This window comes from Capsicum annuum, chromosome 2 (assembly GCF_002878395.1).
Source record: "Capsicum annuum cultivar UCD-10X-F1 chromosome 2, UCD10Xv1.1, whole genome shotgun sequence".
NCBI lineage: Eukaryota > Viridiplantae > Streptophyta > Magnoliopsida > Solanales > Solanaceae > Capsicum > Capsicum annuum.
Window position 1 is genome coordinate 86,802,268 of NC_061112.1, and position 5,840 is coordinate 86,808,107.

At 32.8% G+C, this 5,840-nt stretch overlaps 1 long non-coding RNA gene across 1 annotated transcript in view; it reads left to right on the forward strand.

Moving 5' to 3' along the window:
- The first annotated feature begins 609 nt into the window (after positions 1 to 609).
- The window catches only part of LOC124895895, a 10,940-nt gene continuing 5,709 nt past the window's right edge, over positions 610 to 5,840 (forward strand). The window contains exon 1 of the long non-coding RNA XR_007052023.1: positions 610 to 1,047. This is a non-coding gene — a long non-coding RNA (uncharacterized LOC124895895). The remainder of the gene's footprint in view (positions 1,048 to 5,840) is intronic.

Here is a 5,840-nt window from a genome sequence, read left to right on the forward strand (position 1 = left end):
AATAGGAAAAAAAAAAGGGAAAACAAATAAAGTAAGAAAAATAATAAAAAAGTAAAAGTAAATGAATTGACATGTGGCAAATAGTTTTTGGTGTGTGAATGTGAATGCACTTTTTTTTTGCAAGTGATATTGACTGAAAAATGAGATATTTATTTTATTTTTAAATTGTTCAGTGAGGTAACAGATCGTCTGTAAAGTTTAAGTGATTTTTTTATAAAATTCTAACAAATTTAGAGATGACTTGATATCTTTTCTCTGAGAAAAATAATCACTAAATATCTTTGGGTGCTGTGGACAAACAAGGAACAAGTGAGAGTCCTTTAAGTTTTAAAAATTAGATAAAAGGAATGGGTATTTTTTAATTTTTTTTTTAAAATATTTTCGCTCCAACCATTAAAAAAGTTGCCTCAACAACTATCAAAATTGTTCGACAATTTTATAAAATTATTCAATAACTATTAAAGTTGTTCATAATTGTTGAGACAACTAATATTAATATCAAATAACTATGCTAATTGTTTAAATAATTTTATCTTTTTTAACTTAATAATATTGTGAGAATCATTTATTTCTTTTTTCTTAAATTAAAAACCAGGGTCTTTCAACTCATTTTTTTTTCAGTACTCTCAGCGCACGTTAGCCTCAACGTACACACAACATGGGTATAAGGCCCAAAGCTAAAATGTTGGCGGGGATCTATAATAAGAAATTGTCGGGACGTCAACTCAAGCTAATGCCCTAGGGGGAAGCTAGGTCAAGCTTTAGCGGCAACTGAAATCAAAGGAACAATAGCGAGAGTAGGGAAACATCCTGCAGAAATAGGGTTTCAGATGACACAGCTTTGCAATCAATTGTGTGAGGTTCAGAAGGTCATTTGCTAGAGATAGTGGTGGTGTTAGATATCCTACCGCAAAAGGCACGCCAGTGAAATCCAGATTGGTTTTGGGCAAAGAGAAGGAAAAAGAGTGAAAGAAGGTTATTCAATCTCCGAAAATTACAAATAGTCTATCATTGGCAGATGAAGTAAAGTAGTGAATGAAACAACTGGTAAGCCTTTTGCAACCAATGTGAACTTTGTGATCAAGGGATCTGTATGGGATAACTTTGTTATCTCTAAAATTTCAAATGCTGGATTTAAATTGGAGTATGTCAAGATAGAAATAAAAAAGGAAAGCTGATTTCTAAAATTGATGCAGATGATATCAGTACAAAAGTTGATTACTGAAAACACTCAGTAGTATGTTAATATTTTGGGGGCACATCCCCCTTTTTCACTGCTTATTGGGTATTTTCAAAGGCAATGAGAGAAGTATGATATTAATAAGATAGATATGATGAAGAATGACATTGTCTTAATTAGGTTTGAAACTACTGAGAGTCAAAGTAAGGTATTACAAGGTAGGATTAATCATTTTAATAGTAAACCTTTTATTGTTAAAGTATGGAGTCCAAAACTGGAGTTCACTAAAGAATCGTTGTCTGTTCCAATAAAGATTAAGATGCCTGGACTGCATTTCAAATATTTAAGTGCTAAAAGGCACTTAATATTGGTATTTTGGTAAGGAAACCATTGATAATTGATAAACATACTAAAAAGAAGGTTGGACTAACTTTGCAAGGTTATTAGTGGAAATAAAGATTGGTGCATCATTGCCGGAGTGTATCTACTTCAGGAATGAAAAGGGGAAACTAATTGAGTAGAAGGTGACATATTATTGACATCCTCTATTATGTAAGGTTTGTCAGAAGTCTGGTCATAAAGAGGATATATGTAGGAAGAAGAGAACTAAACTGATGCAAGTCAGGAACTCTAAAGAAGGGAAAAACTAGTAAAATGCAGGTGATGATAGAGCAGGGTTCAGCATCTCAAGTTCAAGAGCCTGATGCATTGAAGAATAAGCCAAATGAGTGGAATAGAGGTGGAAAAGGAAAATTGACCAAAACTATTGGCTAGAACAACCTAATAAGGATGGTAATGTGACTACTACTATCATGACTGTCAACACTTATAAAGCACTAACTGCAAACAAAGGAGTATAAGCACCTCTAAAGAGACAGTTAAGGATGGACATAATGATACTATGTTCCTATCTGGGAATAGTTAAAATGCTTTGTTGAAAGGTTAGAAATCTTAATGGATAAATAAGTAATAGGAGATCAAGCTCTTCTATAGTAAATGAATGTTGGATTGATGGAATTTCTGGAAACAAAGGTTAAGGTGAATAGAATAAGTCAAATAATTAGTACTATGTGTGGAGGATAGAAGTGTAATAGCAATGATGCCTCTCATTATAATAGAAGGATATTATTAATATGGAGATTAGACTGGTTTGAATTTACATTGAGAGTGGATCTACCTAAACAATAGCCTACCTGGTGGAGTATATTCCTAAGCAACTCATATTTGTGACCGCTTTTGTCTATACTTTCAACACAAAGGAAGAAAGAAAGAGTCTATGGAATTACCTTAAGGAATATTGGTAGTTTTCAAATACCTTGAATTATTTTAGGAGATTTTAATAATGTCTTACATGATGATGACAGGAAAGGAGGGGTGCCAATTTTATTTGCTGAAGTATATGATTTTCCGAATTGACTTGAGTATTATAGTTTAACAGAGCTACTTAATGGCTGCAAGTACACCTGTTCTGATAACCAAGCTGAAATAATTTTCCCAAAAATTGACTAAGTTAGGGTAAAGGGGGAACGGTTGGACAACATGAATAGATGTATCACCCAATTTCACTCTGAAGGCATTAATGATAATTGCCCTTTGATGATCAACATGCTGTAAACTAATAATAGAAGGAACAAAACTTTTAAGTATTCTAACATGTCGTGTAAGCATTGAAAGTTAATAGAGATAATTTAGACTACTTGGGGCACTCCAATACATGGTTATAGTATGTATCAAGTGGTGACTAGATTAAAATTACTTAAGAAGAAATTGAAGAAGCTACATCAGTAGCATTTTAATAATATAATGCATGAAGCAGATGAGGATAGAGAGACACTTCACCAGGTTCAGGCCTAATCCAGATACTAGTAATGTTATGATGCTACGAGAGAAAAGAGAGCTGAATATGAAGTTTAGGAGATCATCTAGCCTAACTGGATCCTTCTTGTTACAAGAAGCAAAAATACATAGATTAGACAAGAAAATGAATGCACTGAGTATTTTTTTCTTTGTGATTAAGCAAAGAAAACTTATCCAATCAATTACTCAAATTCAAGATATGCAAGGGAAGATGCAATATAAACTTGATAGCAGAGCTGATATATTTTTTTCAGTATTTTCAATTCATACTTAGTGAATTAGGAGGTTCTAGAAGGAAGGTAAGTGATGTAGTATTTGCTCAAGGACAGACCCTCATAGTTGCTCAACAATGTGAAATCTTAAGTCCTTGTATTGATAAAGAGATCAAAGCTACAAAGTTTAGTATTAAAGAAACTAAGAGCCAAGGCCTTATGATTTTAGTAGTGATTTCTTTTAAGTTGCATGGGGTATAGTAGATGAAAGTGTTTGTCCAGCTATTACAGACTTCTTTAGAACAAAGGAACTGCTTGCTACCATGATCTTAATGATTTCTAAAGTGTCTAATCCTTTGAGTGCTAGACCTATAGCACATTGCAATGTTATCTACAAGTGTATTTCTAAGCTTTTGTGTAACAGACTGGTCAAAGTATTACCTAGTATTATTAGTGCTAATCAGACAGTTTTTTGTTAAATATGGGTCCCTGATTCATAATGTGTTGATGTGCCATGACTTATTGAGGCATTATAATAGGAAGACTACTTTAAGATGTCTCATGAAGATTGATTTGAGGAAAGCATAGGACATGGTATATTGAGACTTTATAGAGGAAATATTGAAAAGTTATGGTCTCTCAATCACGTTCTATTAATTGCTTATAGCTTTTCGTAAAATTGCCAGATTCTTTGTGAAAGTTAATGATAAAGAAAGTGGCTATTTTAAAGGTTAGAGAGGGTCGGTATAGGGTGATCCTATCTCACAATTTCTGTTTTATCTTAGTTATGGAGTACCTAACTAGAGTACTGAGTTTAATGAGCAATTTACCGGACTTCAAGTTTCATTCAATATCCTAAGACTTGAACGAGCTCACCTTATATCTGTTGATGATTTGACAATCTTTTGTAAAGGTCAAGTAGCTTCAGTTAAAGAATTATGGATGCTATTCATCATTTCTCACAAACTACAAGACTGACGGCTAATAAAAATAAGCCTAATCTTCATGTTTAGGAGTAGATGATATAGTAAGGAATACTCTATTGACATATACAATGGATTTACCTTGGTCACCTTTCCAATGAAGTATTTTGAGCCTACCTCTGTCTCCAAAGAAATGGAGTAAACTTGACTGCCATTAATTATGTTTAAAGATTACTGAAAATATTAGAGTCACTTCAACTAGGTATCTGTCCTATGCTGGAAAAGTTCAATTATAAACTGTATTCTTTTTTCTCTTGGCAACTTTTAGGGGCATGTTTTCATCCTTCCTCAAAGTATACTAAAAGAGGTAGATAGAAAGAGCAAATTTTTTCTTTGGGGTAGTACTAAGAATAAAAGGATAGTGACACTTATAGCATGGAGTGATGTCTGCAAGCCTAGAGCACAAGGTCTTCTTAATATTAAATTTTGCAAAATCTGAAACATTTCAGCTGTTGGTAATTTGATTTGGATGATATGTCAATAGAAGGAGGCTCTATGGGTCAGATGGATTCATGGAGTTTTTCTGAAGTATGATGCTTATTTCTAAAACCATAAACCTCCAATTGATTGCAACTGGTATCAAAAAACTCTAAATAAGATGAAAGCAGGTATGATAGGGTGGTATAGGAATGGTAATTTTTGTTTTAACTATGATATGGTGGTATAGGAATGATAATTTTGTTTTAAATACTTATGATAAATACTCTGTCAAAATAAGTTACCCGTTATGATTGAAGTAGGAACTTACCTTGACACTGCTGAACTTATATGGACCAAAAATATGATACCTAAACATAGATTTATAGTGTGATTCTCTAATGAAAAGAAATTGTTAATCAAAAGTAGGCTCAACTCTTGGGAGTATAGTGTGGAAATACCAGTTTTGTGTTGTGTGAGAAGCCATGTTTGAAAGATTTTAATCATCTATTTATACAATGTTAATATACTATTTTGCGGTGGAGAACTGTAACTGGTTGGGTATTTAAATGCCATAAACAGACATCAAAGGTAGTTTAGAGTGGATCTGGATCAAGCAAAAATATTGGACCAAGCTAAAGAAGGCTATCGTGACAGTAGTGTATGTAGCAGTAATATACTCAATTTAACAAGCTAGAAATTAAAAGATATTCAGGTAGTGTATTGCAAGCAGGCTCTGACTCTTCATCAAATAAAGTTGCTTATTAGAGAAGGATTATCAGTTGTGAAGATATCCAAAAGGGTAGGAAAGAATAAATATTTGATAGAGAGATTGTGTTCTTAGCTTTTGGCCACATTTCACATGTTGGGAATTGTGGTATGTCTTTAGTTTAGGCTATTGTTTGTTTTGGTTGTATTACTCTGATAAGTTGGTTGATGCTGGTAATAAATTTTTACAATTTATTACTAAATAAAAATAAAATTGCAAATAACTTACATGTTTAAAGTGTGAAAAAATTATCACTAATAGCCGGTATATGCAATTTTTGTTCATTTTTTGGCAATTCATTACCAAGCAAAACGTTACAAAGCCTAGCAGTTGGCTAAATTTTTTACATACTTAAAAAACTCATCGATAATTTTTCTCTGTATAAAAAATGCTCTCTCATTTCTCTAGGTGATTCGCTACTG